Source organism: Odontesthes bonariensis, chromosome 4, assembly GCF_027942865.1.
Source record: "Odontesthes bonariensis isolate fOdoBon6 chromosome 4, fOdoBon6.hap1, whole genome shotgun sequence".
NCBI classification, from domain to species: domain Eukaryota; kingdom Metazoa; phylum Chordata; class Actinopteri; order Atheriniformes; family Atherinopsidae; genus Odontesthes; species Odontesthes bonariensis.
Window position 1 is genome coordinate 11,490,104 of NC_134509.1, and position 14,135 is coordinate 11,504,238.

Below are 14,135 nucleotides of genomic sequence, written 5' to 3' on the forward strand. Positions count from 1 at the left end.
AAACTGATGAAAGCTTTGATGACCAAGGGGAGCACACGACTCACAGAGGACTGGGACACCCCCCATCAAAAATCCAAAGGTGGTGAGGACCTGGATGTGTGGTGGAATTGGGTTTGATTGGCGTGTTTCTCTGGAGTTGTGGCTCCAGCAAGCTGCATATTTGCAGCAGCACAGTCCTTGGCAGTCTTAATCGCGATGTCAGCCATTCGTCTGTCTCCGCAAGGATATCTACACGGTCTCTTCAAGAGCCTGACGCGCTAAGGCATCCAAAAGTAGCAAGTCAGCCGCTGGTTACGCTTCCCATTGACCTTGTTATATACAGATTCAAATTAACCTTCAATTAGTGCATAATTTAAAGGGATAGTTCACTTCTTTTTACATGAAGCTGTATGACATCCCATATTAGCAATATCATTTATGAACATTGACTTACCCCCCGCTGCGTCCTGTTAGCCGAGTTCCAGGAAAAAGTCAGACCTCACATCGCTTGGCGCCATTATTGCCTCCCTTGATATAATTTTTCCTGGAACTCGGCTCACAGGACGCAGCAGGGGGTAAGTCAATGTTCATAAATGATATTGCTAATATGGGATGTCATACAGCTTCATGTCAAAAGAGGCGAACTATCCCTTTAAGTCAAACAGAATAATGTCAGCATCATCATGGGGTATAATGTATATATTTATTTATGTTTGCTTCAAAGTAATTAAATATACAATCTATTAGTCAAGCAAACTTGATTGGAATAACAGCAGACTATTTTACGAAACTCCTACGACAGGTCTGGATCACTCGTAAATTCTGTTCGTACCTGAAAGAAAATGTAAAATACGAAAAGATTGGTGAATGCACAAATTTTCTTAAATCAGTCGTACGCACGGTTTAAGAACAAATTTGGACGTATGAACGGTTCTTGCATGAGGCCTATTGTTCCTACAGATGTCTGCTTCTTACAAATAATACAAAAAAAAAAATCTTACCCCCCAGCAAGATACTTTGAGAGACATAAACCAGGCACTTCTAACCACCGCCTCACCTCACATTTACTTTTCATGCAATTTATTCAAATGTGTTCATTTCACAGAGCTCTGTGATTTGAATAATATTCCAGCAAATTTAAAATGTTCACCAAGTTAGAAATAAATGACCATGTAAGGCGGGTACAGAATTTTCATACATATGCATGGGTGAGCTATTCCCTATTTATACCACTCAACTCTGACAGAAACTGGGGTGAAGTATTGCTGCCTGAGAAGCATAACCAATGAGTCATTGGCCTCCTGTGATTATAGATTGAATGTACAGTTAAGGCTATAAGACACTCAAATAGCCTAAAGAGGTCTGCCAGTGTACTTGACATATCAGTGATAAGACAAGACTTTGGAGGACAGGGACTGCAAATAAAATTAGCCTCTCCTAAAACTGTGCAACATTCAGAGGCGTCTGTTGGTATGAAGCTCTGGGGTCAGGTAACAGAATGATGAAAATCTTATTCCACAAATGTAATAAAGCGGCAAGCAAACAATCACCTTAATCGTGCTATAACAGTTTAACACTTCTGACATTTGTTCATTTTTGGAAATTAGAGGGCCCATTGGTGTCCTTAATGAATGGTGGTAAGAATGGTGTAATAATGAGGTGTATAACGCGCAAAGTGAAGAAAGTCAGAAGATGTTGTCACATCTATTGCAGTACAGCATTTGGTTTCAGTGAAAATGGATTCATTTGCTCTTTGCAAACGTGAGGTCTACATGGAGTTTTTGCTCTTGATGTGTGTAATCAGATATGTATTTCTGAACCCTTTTTCGCCAAAACACATCGAGTACAACTTCCTGTCAGGAACAAGAATGCAATGTCCTCATATGAGGTGCTCGTGAATCAAGATAGTAGCCCTCTAAGATGTCCAATTATTATCTTTATTACACTGAAAGGATGATTGTTTCAAATTATACTCTCTACACAAGATGCGAGGAGACACACATGCTACTCTGAAGGAGCTTTATTCAAGTGTTTGGGTTGGGTGTACATCACATGCATTCATTTGGGATCCCAGCCAATGCTTAACAAGCAATTTTAGTTTCATAGGTTTGTAAATTAATCACATGCTTTTCATAAATGTTTATGTTTTTGCATTTGGCAGACGCTTTTATCCAAAGTTTCTTACAAATGAGAATATAACATTACACCTAATTTCAAAGCTAACATTAAGCTACATATAAGGAAAAGTATATTGTTAAGCTTTATTCTCAACTCGTCTACTAGCCGACTTCCTGACTAAATGACGCTGACCAAACTTCTAAAGGACTTATTTCACCATGTGCTGGCAACTTGTTGGCATCCTGCTCAAAACATGTATGAGTTACCATATTGTATTAGTCCCTGTCATACACATTAACAATTTTTCTGCAATTTTTTTAGCTGCTTTCTATTATTTGGAGCAGATGCACATACAACAAACTGAACAAAACTTCATAATTCAAACCTTGACAAATATTTCTTTACTGAACCTGAAATCATTCAGTAAGGATATCCATCCATCCACCCATGTTCTATACCCACTTTCTCGAATTAAGGCCGTTGGGGGGGCTGCAGCCTTTCCCAGCTGCCACGGGGCAAGAGGCAGGGTAAATCCTGGACGGGTCATCAGTCCATCACAGGGCTCAGATAAGACAATCCCCCATAATTATTTATCATTATGAAACATCATGATGGATAACATACAGTATCATTGCATATGCATGTCACCAGATTTACTTAGTTACTTTACACATAGTATTGGGTAAACTGAGGCTTTTTAAAACCACTTTTACCCTCAAAGCAACTAACCAGTGGCTTCTCTGCAGTGATGAAGCAGTCCTTTTTTTTTCTTTCTCTCACATGGCTGTCACGTAAACCATTGCCTGTTTCTTTTATTATATTGATGGACTTAGCCCTTGCACCTCACATAACTTGTGCAGCTTATGTCTGGCCACAAATCCATGGATCACTGACTCTGCGAGATATTTTCACAGACTACTCACATGCAATAAAACTCTAGAATAAGATCTGGCCTGCATTACAGTTCTGCCTTACCATCTGCACTACTTTATCCAGTGTGTGTGTATATATATACACACATATATATATATATATATATATATATATACACACATATATATATATATATATATATATATACACACATATATATACATATATATATATATGCACATATATATATATATATATATATATATATATATATATATATATATATATAACACCATGCCCTTGTTTGTGGGAGAGGTATTACCGAGGTGATGCCAGGCCAAATTGCATATTGACGCCCCTTCGTCTGTTAAAGACCAGGAACCAATGGGTGAGTTTACTTTCCGGTATATCTAATGTTGAATGGGCCTAAACTGAAAAAGTCTCTGGAAGGCACAAGATGGATTCTATTGGTGTGGAGTCTTCATGGACATTAATCACACCAGTTTTAACTAAAAAACCATAAATCTTTGTTTGATTTCAATGATCAGCTTCATTTTCTATTTGATGTCAATTTATTGGCTCCCTCTGTACTGGTCCACAATCTTCTTTTCCACTCCAACTAGACCAAATGTAAAATAACGAGAAAAGCATGTAATTTATTAATCTCTCAACATCTGATATGCATGACTTTGTTATTTTAAATCCTAGATGAAGAGGCGATGCATGCAGAATAATGAAAACATTTGTTGAAATGTATCACTAGTTATAATGCAGCTCCAAAAAGAAAAGAAAAAAAGCTATGCTGCTATTTAAAGTGTGTATAAAAAAACAGAATGCAATGGTTTGCAAATCTCATAAACCAACACTTGATTCACAATAGTGATTAGAAAACATCAAATGTTGAAACAAATAAAAAAAATCTTTGCATCCAGTTTTTATTTACATTTTACAAAGTATCACAACTTTTTTTTGGCATGGAGGTTGTAATCCCACACTTAAAATGGATAATAAGAGACTTCAGGCAGCGGGTGATGCACATGAGCACCAGCAACTCTGACCAAAGCAGACAAAGCCAAAAAGTGAAACCTGACTAATACGATACAGGTCAGTTCTATCTCAGCAAAAAAAATCATTTTATGATTTGATCCCTCGTTTTCGAGGGCTCGTTTCAGTTTAAGACTGTGGTTTATTATATGCAAGAAAACCCAAAAGTTTGCTTGCTTTAACGTGGCTATTCTAGCTTAGAGCTAAAGAGCAGTGAAAATGAGACAAGGAGAAAACAGCAGAGTCTTCTGATGAGAATACCATAATGCCTTCTATGACATCTTTAAGCACCCAGAAATTGTCTTTGAATTATCGTATGTTGGCATACGATAATCAAACATTTGGTTTCAAACATTTGGTCGCATTATGACAGATGAATGATAAAGTCACTGTAGGTCACAGAATTTGTATGTAAATTAAGACTTTTAAAGCTAACAAATGTAGGTCTCGATATGAGGAGAAGTGTGAATAAGAAAGTTTATGGAGATGTACACGTGTTGTTGTTTTTCAATACAAATCACACAGCAAACTGTGTAACACTCACAAAAATTTGCTTTGTGCCCAAAGACACCACTGGACATGGAAATAACTCCATAGAGGAATACAGTGTGACCCAATGTCTCCATGAGACGATTCATGAACTGCTAGATCACGTTTAACATCATATTAGGGGGTTGGAGCAGCTGTGGCTCAGGAGGTGGAGCGGGAGTCCACTAGACGGAAGTTTGATCTTTCAAGTTCGGCTTCCCCGGACCCTGTTGCACTGTTGAATTTAAGAATCGACAAAAGATGTTGACCATCTTATTACACCGTTTATTCCTATATATACTCATGAAGTCTTTAAAAGTAGATATCTTAAAGGCAACACCCTCTCCCGTCTTGGTAATGAAGCACCCCCCCCCAAATAAAAAAATCATTATTCAGTCTGTCATTGTGTTGTGAGAGCAGGTATTATTGGACATGTATTTAAGTTAGCTCCACTTATATAACGAGGTGTGAACGCAACAGCTGAGATGTGGTGATTAACAACACCTGTCCTGGCTGCTGGCAAACCGTCATGTCTTTAGTTCAACTTTCCTGAATTTACATCTTGCAAGGACATTTTTTATCATCCCATTTTATGTCATAAATTTACCAGTGATTAATGACCGCACACACATACTTTATATATAGAGTCTGACTTTTTCACACAATAAGTGTATGTGTTTATGTTTATGTAATAAAAGTTTATTTTCCTGGTAGGCAGGGCCATGCTGATAAGCTTTAGATACAGAGACAAAAAGATAAGAGATAGAAATATAGAACTTTATTCAATGAATTCAACGAATGATAACTTCACAATACAGGGTTTATTGTTTTTTCACATATTTGCATCCTGTTACTAAACTCTTTACCCAAGCATGGCACACCATGGAGCATCTCAGCTTCAACCAGTTAAAGACAGTATTGTCTTTTAGTCAGGTCTTTCGTCCTTGTGCATCGTCTCGCAGTCTTGTGACTCCCATTATCTGGATCCATAAGCCATCTTCGGACTGGGCCGGGCTAGGTAACACCTACTGCTACCTAGGCCAGTCATCTTGGTTTTTTTTTGTCCTGTCATCACAATCTATCTATATTAACCGTTTTGATGGTGCTATATTTGCCCTTAATTTGGATGGATAAGGCATGGTTCATTAGTTTGCCAAAATGTAGAAATGTCCTTCTACCTCAGTAAGAGTCCCAGTCATTTGAAGTCACTGACTCTACTCGTTTATGATTGTTCTCTGAATCTAGAGCTGTTTAACTTGTTTAATCCCAAACAAGTCAATATTTTCCCTAGCACATAAACTGTAGGTACAGTATTTTTTCATTTTATGATTAAGTTAATGAAAAGTTTTATCCTCGGTCATTGTGAGTGGAGGAAAACGGCATAGACCGAGTCTAAATTGAAATAACTAACACCACATACACTATAAACACATACTAACACTAAATACACACATAATAACACACTGTACATACTACACACACCACATACACACACACTAGCACACTACATAGACAAACACACTATAAAGACACACTACACTCACAGTAAAGAACTACACACTAACATAAGAAAATATTGACCAAAATGGCAACAGCAAGATCATTAAAAAATGGAATTGTAAGTTAAACAGCTCTAAAATTGGAGAATTATCAGGAGCAAGTTTTTGATGGTGTTGTGTAATATTTGCACTTAATTTGTGCGAAATGTTCATAAAATAAACTGTTTTAATTGTGAATTATGGTTCTTGTTTATTATTTCCCCCAACTTGAGCAAAATGAGTTGCATATTAGTATAATTAATAGGTTTACTTTTTGCATGGACATTTTTGAGTAGAAAATGTTTATGTATACATTTACAACAACTTAAATTGGAATGATGAGATAACAACATTTCAAGGAATATTGATTAATGAATAAAGTAAACACTACTTGATTTATCTCTTGAATATATAAAAAAGACATGATCATTGTACTTAATTTTTTGTTCTACCTAAAACATATCACGTACAACCAATGTGAAAATTCAGTAATATATACAAAAAAAACAATTAGATTCAACTTGATATAGCTTTGTATTTATGTGGCTATTTAAGTTGGCCTTGTTATGCTGCACTAGTACCGATTACTCAATTAACAATGAAGTTAGGACAACTTAAAAAGATCCAGGCAAAAGGTAAACATACCTTTTTGAGTAAACCCATTACATTATTTTTTAGAGTGCAGTGTGGCCTCGCGGATTTGACCTCTCGCGCTCTCTACCTCACAAAAGAAAGTGTGTTTATTTTTGTGTTCATGAATCGGCCTGCTGAATCTGATGCAGACATGAACCAAGGCAGAAGCCAATTCGAGAGAAGACCCGCCAGCTTTGGGGGAAGGACCACCAAGGACCACCTCGATCCAACTTGTGTTTGTCTCAATATGGATTGAGGATCCAGGATTCCTCTTAATTTGTGCCATACTTGTTTGAGCCACTCTGGAGGCGAGGCCTGTTCCACAGTGCTCATGATCACTGGTTGATGGTTTGATTAAGTTTAATTCAGTTGTTTTATTTCGAAAGCTAAATACATGTCAACCTAGTCTTTAATCAGACAGCACAACCTCACAGTTAATCTCCTGATTGATATCACATCCATTTCCTTTATCTGAACTCCCCCTTGACATACACATGCTCCTGAATAAGTTCATCCTTATATAGTCACCCTTTTTTTATGTAGTTTTTGTTTTCTGTGTCTGTTTTTAGTTGTTAGTAACAAATGTGCATTTATATACTCCGTCATGATCCGTGTTTTCCCTCAAGAATTTTTTTTTTTTTTTAAATATCAGCAACCAGCTTTTCACTTACCACTAAAATAGAGTGAATATTTAATGTATTCATATTCATATATTTTATAAGTAGAATACTAATGACAGAATGTATTTGTAATTTATGTAAATGTATTCAGACTGACTTGTTGAAAGGTTCAGAGTAAAGAAACTTGCTTTGATGGTTGAAGGACAAGCTCAGTAACTTTGCAACACTTTTTAGTTGGTAACAGTTACGTAAAGCTCAAGAGCCAAGAGCACGTACATGGGTCAGATCATTGGACAAACACAAGAAAAAATAAAAATGTGGCCCAAATTGGGGACCTTCAATTCCCACATCAGCCTACAGTGATCATTAGCTCAACAGAGCAACTGACAGCTCATCCCCAACCAGTGGCAGTTCTCTGATACATCACTTCTGCTGCCGCTTGTTTGTTTGCTTACTCAAGCAGCAGCCTGACATTCTGATAAGAAGCTGACAAAGAGCCCTCGGGGGAAGATGAAAAACAAAAATGGCATCAGAGATTTAGACCGAATCTTAAGTGTCTTCAGCCCAAGAGACTTTAAAGTGCAGGAGGAAGGGGAGGGCCTGGATGGGTCATGGATGTATCATCTGTGAGACGGAGAGGGGGGGGAAAGCGGGACTAAACTATGGACCATTGTCATCATCTTCACAGTAAGATCAATGGACAGTAAAGGAATTTCAGTGTGGAACATGGCCTGCTGAGATGTGGTGAAAAAGCAGCAGGGCATCTGAAAAATCCAATACAGTCAGAAAGTGTGACAGAATACACAGAGGAGAGCTCACATTGTTCTGCATGTAGTTGTTCAAGCATCATATGCAAGTATTGCAAGAAAATCAAAATATTTTAAGACTTTGCTTGGGAAAAGAGCTGCGAGTCTGAGCAAAATGTCTGTTTGAATTTAGCTGAAAAACTGTGCTTAAAATCTGAGCCAAGTAGAAATAAATCTACGGTCTGACTTTGTTACATCACAGTCAAATGTGTTACCACCCAGCATAAACACAAAGGAACAAAACAATCAGAGAAATCATAAAACATGTCTCAAAATCACAGGAAACTGAGCAGTGCTCTCTACTCTCAGATGCTGGGAGCATGTTCCATGACAGCGAATAAAGACCAGACTGTTTTAACTCCACAGGCAGTACCCCAGCCTCTGGAGGCTTCTTATTTAAAAGGAATCAAACGTTTCAGTTTCAATTTAAATATGTCAATCTTTTTTTAATGTGCTAAATGCTTAGAAGTAATTGTAAGGTGTTTGCTCATGTTTTGGCTGATCATTTCTATGGAGCTCTTTATATATAAAAACAAAACAAAATACACCATTGATTTATCTGTGTAGTACACAATGTCTTTCCCAAACTATCTAAGAGTAGAAGACAGACATTTATAGTCTTTTCTCAGAGTGATACCTTGATGGGTGTCAACCACTGGTACACAACCAATCTCATTAAGTTGGGACTGACAAACAGCTCCTGTCAAAATGTTAGTGCCTCTTGTGGCAGAGATAGAAGCTGGATATGTCACACAGGCATAAGGGTTAAACTGCAGTCTGATATGGCCTCACCATCTACCAGGGCTTAAGGCATTAATCTCTTTTATGACAGTCTGCAATCCTTGCACTGGGCGTAGAAGGTAGAAGGCAGATAGCGATGACAAAGGGAATTCTATCCACCACTCAATGTTTGCAATATATCATATCACATTGCGTCATATCATTCAGACATTCAGTTCATTTCACAACTGCAAATGAATTTGTCAGTTGACTTAGCACACTACAGAATACATCGTATTTCAAAAGATGAGCACCTGACAAAAAACTGACTTGGATTCAAATAACAACAAACTACAACCAATTACATCATTCAAAGTGCAGGAAGTCAGAAAAATAATTATTTACACCTCACAGTTTTATGCAGCTTTGTGCTCAATTATCCTTATGAGTCGCATTCATATAGGATGTTTTTCCACCTCACAATTCGCATCCAATACCCACAATTAGTGATAATGAGGGAAATACGGAAGTCATGGTGCGATGGTCACAGCACTGGGTGTGTATATTGCACGTCCGACTTTCATCCAATCTCAGGATTACATCATAGCTGCAAAGTTAATATATGTATATTTATGTCTATGATGTATGACTTTATATCTTCACACATCTTATTAACTAAAAAGTGTTTTAAAAAGTTGTGATTCAACTAACAGTAACCTTCTTCTCCACATCATAACATGATAATCGGCACCAACAGAAATATCAATAATATAAATAGCTCTGAGAAATAGCTTTTTGGGCCATTTTAATCTTTCATTTTTTTCTACAAGCCATAAACTATTAGCTGAAAAACATGACAAAAAGGAAAGATTTTGACCAATGCAACTAATTCTGTTTTTTTTTTTAATCCTACCTGATGAATATTGGTAATGACGGTGTCATGATATACCAATGTTGACAATAACATATATGTATATATATATATATATATATAAAAAATGGAGAATAATGATCAATGTGGTATGACTGAAAAATGTCTGAATCACATTTAGAATTGGTTGATACATCAGTTCACCACCAATGAACCCTGATACCTGATGCATTGTTTCTGTAAGTTAAATGTATTTTGAACTCTTTTATTGCAATTTAATCTTCTTCTCCAGATCGATGAGAACATCTTTGAAATGCTGCTGGCAGATCTTCAGCAGCATGATTGCATGTCACTTGCATAGTTTATGCTTCATGGTGTTGTTGTGATTTACAGATGTTTTCTGTTAAAAGCTTGTGGCTGAGTTTGAAAATTGCCTCTCTCCACAAGTGTCCACAAAGGCAACACCACATGTGAGCCATTCTTGTCGACGAGAGTAGGTTTTTGCTTTTCTCAGCACGAGATCCCCTGCTTGTTCCTAATCTTGTCCTCATGAAAAAAATTAGGACTGTAGTAGCACAGGGGACTCTGAATGATCTTTTCTTTTGGAAAAAAAAAAGTTAGAAGTTGAAAGGGCCAGAGTGAGCATGAGAGGGCTTACTGACTGCAGGCATGTAGGGGACAGAATACACCGATTTGTGCTCACCTCATTTGGTTATGATGACTGGACATTCTCATGAGGTCTTCATTGAAATCACAACATTTTATGATGATGAAAGAAGCAAACATAGAAATGGTGATATGTTTGTGAGTCCCACTGGTGCTCTTTAAGTGAAAAGAAAAAATCTCTAAAAATGGTTGCAAAGTGTGATTGATTACTTTGCCCATTTAAAATAATTGAATGATTTAGCTACTCGAGGGTACTACTAATTGACAGTTACATAAAAGTTATAATGACCCTAATTAATGCTCTTTCTAAAATATAAAATGAAGCATCCTTTAATAAACATATCTGATCTGAAATTATAGATAGGTGTAAGGCCACTGCACTCGTAAAAAGTGTTCACTTTGATGTTTCTGAAGATAATAATATCTTTTAACATGATGCTTCAGAAAGTGTGTGTCTCATTATGCCCGTCTGTTTCAAATATCAAGGAATGCCCTCAGGTTAATACGGAGATGAGATCAAAGCCGAACAAGAGCAATTCACACAGAGGCCACTGACAATGGCGCTCCTTCAGCACCTGTCCTGAGGCTGAGGTTGGGCTGACATTTGAAATGAGGGACTTGGATTGCATTTGCTCTTTCTTTTCATAGCTCTGCAGGATCTCCACTTGACAGGCACAAGTCTTAGACTAGCTCTCGCTTGATTTTATGTCAGAGCACTTAACATTTTTTTTCCTCTGTGTCACATTGCTCACAGGGTTTTTTCAGGCTTGGATTATATGACTGTGTCCTCACTGTATGTGAAGAGAGCGAATGAATACATATTTTAGGGAGACAGCTTGTCAATCATTCGCTATACAGTTCACGTACACTTCTTGGCTTAAGGTCAAGCTGAATGACATTTCAGACTTTCACAAAAACACCCTCCAGCTTAATTTGAGTTAAGAGAGGAATGTGGGAAAGGATGATTACTTAAGTCTCCCCCCTGTTCCCCTATTCAGAGGTGAGAACCATCGTGGGGAACGGAAGAAGACTCGGAAGAAGGAGCCAAGAGGGAGGAGAGAAGTGGAGAGAAACAGGAGCAGGAGGTGGGGAGGGAGTATGCGGGGCGAGTGTGAGGATGAAAATTGATTTATTGCGGCGCTGATGAGTAGCGGCATGCCAGGAGACAGTGGGTGCTCTCCAAGCCCTTACTGCAGCAACATAAAATGAAACAGGGACCCTCCCCTCCGTTATAATTGCTGCGGCGATCTCAGCAAAGGCTTGAGGTCTCTGTGTAGAAATTTATGCAACCCTGACTGTTGGTACCCTGCCTGTTATTTTTAATCTCCATGTCTGGATGCCGCCAGTAGAGACATAAGACGTGCTTTTTACTCTGCACTTCTGGCAGATATAACTTAGAGTGTAAAGACTAACCCCACCCACCCACACACAGATCAAAGACATACTGTAAACTGAGAAAATAGCATCTTATATGGATACACAACTGTTGGTTTATCTTGTCACCCTGGAGCAAAAAAATTTTGAATATCTGAAGGAAAAATGAACATGCCCGAAGGAGATGACAACCCGAAAAATTGGCAAGAAGTTATGTTTACCACTGTTATAGAGGCAAGGTCATTTATCAGAGCCGTCTGAATTCAACTCAGTCACGTGTTACTTATTTAAGCTGACTTTCAGTAACATGTAATCTATGAGAATAAGACTTTAAAAATCACCTCCAGACACTCTTTAGTGCCCAAAAAAAGACCTTTTGACACTTTAACCGAGTCTTTTTATCCTTCCTTGTGTTACATTAATTCAAAGCAGCAGAACTATCTCAGAGGTTTAAGTATTTATTTGAAGCTCATTTGTTTGACACAGCTGTAGATTTCTGATTCAATTAGAGGCCATGTTTGCGAAATAAACCTAAAAAAAAAAAGTTTCAAATGCTCAAGCGGTTGGTGAGTGGTAACCAATTGTGGCACATTTGTTTATGCACCCTACGTAATATTTGCGTTTTTCTACCGGGAACTTTTAAGCGTCTGAAGCTTTGGCAACACAGGAATTTACTCGAGCACCTCAAAGAGCTTTGGAGCATGCTGCAGTGGTTTAAAGCAGACACAGCAGGAGGGTGGGGGTTACAGTGAGGGGAGTTAGCCAATACTGCTGACAAAGGCGGTAGTAAGCTTGTTTGTCTGTGTGGTAATGTGTGTGTGTTTGTGTGTGTGATCTGCCTACACTTGTGGACGTCTAACTGGAATTGACACCCAGGCTGTGAATTCGACTGTAGGAGATGCTGTTTTTTTTTTGTTTTTTTTCTTTCAACACACTCAAATGCCACGTCCTGTGATCATGGGCAGTCTTCCATCCAAATGTTTCAAAGCAAATCAAACAATACTCTATTGTGATATTAATGATGACACGGTGGATGACAGAAAGCGATGGAATAAAAACTTTGAAACAAATCTACTCTGCGCACAAATTGCATTAGTGCGTGGTCATTTAAGAGAGGTTGTTTTGTTTATATTTGCTGTGAATGTGATGAATAAGGATTCTTGATCAAAATTCCATGTCATGGTGGATTTGCATCACTGCATTGTTTACATCACTCTTTGAAACCGAGACAGGACATTTTCATATTCTCATGACATTTTATAAATAATTGGCACCAATTCAATATGTGCAATAATTCATTATGGATCTGTGGAACGAAAAATCTAATGTTGTAGAGATGAAAGCAAGGGTGGCGAACATAATCTATTTTTGATAAATGGCTGTTTTTCATATGGATTAGGTGAATACTTCATTCAATTCAATTTAGTTCAGTCTATTTATACGGCACCAAATAACAACAAATGTCATCTCAAGGGACCTCAAATTTAATTTAGATGATTGTAATGAGATAATTGAATTGTTAAACTAAATTGTTTGTTTGATGAGTACCTAGGCTAGAATTTCATATTCGTGACGGACCTAATTACAATAACTCTTATCAACCAGTGATATATGCTTGATGCAAGCTCACTGACTAACCTCAGAAATGCAATTTCTAATCAAAAACAACCCAGGATAAAAACACACAAAAGCAAAAACAAAAGAGATGGGCAGACAGGCTGTGAATTCATGGAAAGAAGGAACCAAGACTGGACCACTTTCTGCTGCCTGTGGTGGCAGAGATTCAGAGGAACAGCAAACCTGGGAGGCCTGCAGCAGACGCTTGTGATAGGAATGTAAAATGAGATAAAGAGCTACTTCAGACAGATCGGATGAACAACAAACTTTCAGGGAAGTCGGGGGGTTTATACGTTTCATCAGGGCAAGTTAAACCTCCACTTACTGTCGAAAAAAAAAAAAAAACTACAATCCATATCAGACACATCCAGATTTTGACACAGGTCAAAGTCTAAAGGCATTTTGTTTGCATCTAGCAGAGCAACAGTGCCTGGGGCTCAGGCTCATAATTAGCCCCAAAGCTGTGGCGATAAGACAACAAAAATCTTGCCAGGCTTTAATCTGCTTGTCTGTGGTCGGTAAATAAGAGGCCCCGAGTATACTGCTTTATTGAAACACTTTCACAGGTTGGCCTGCCAGGTAGTGAGGCATTAATATTGGCTCCGACGGGAAGCTGTCAGGATTTATTAGTCAGTATTACTGGTACTCAGCCAGCAGGTGTCAGCTATGGTTGAGAGGGAGAGAGCGACATAGATTCAATGATAGAAGCTAAGAGAGAGAGCAGCAAGTCACAACGAGATAGACAAAG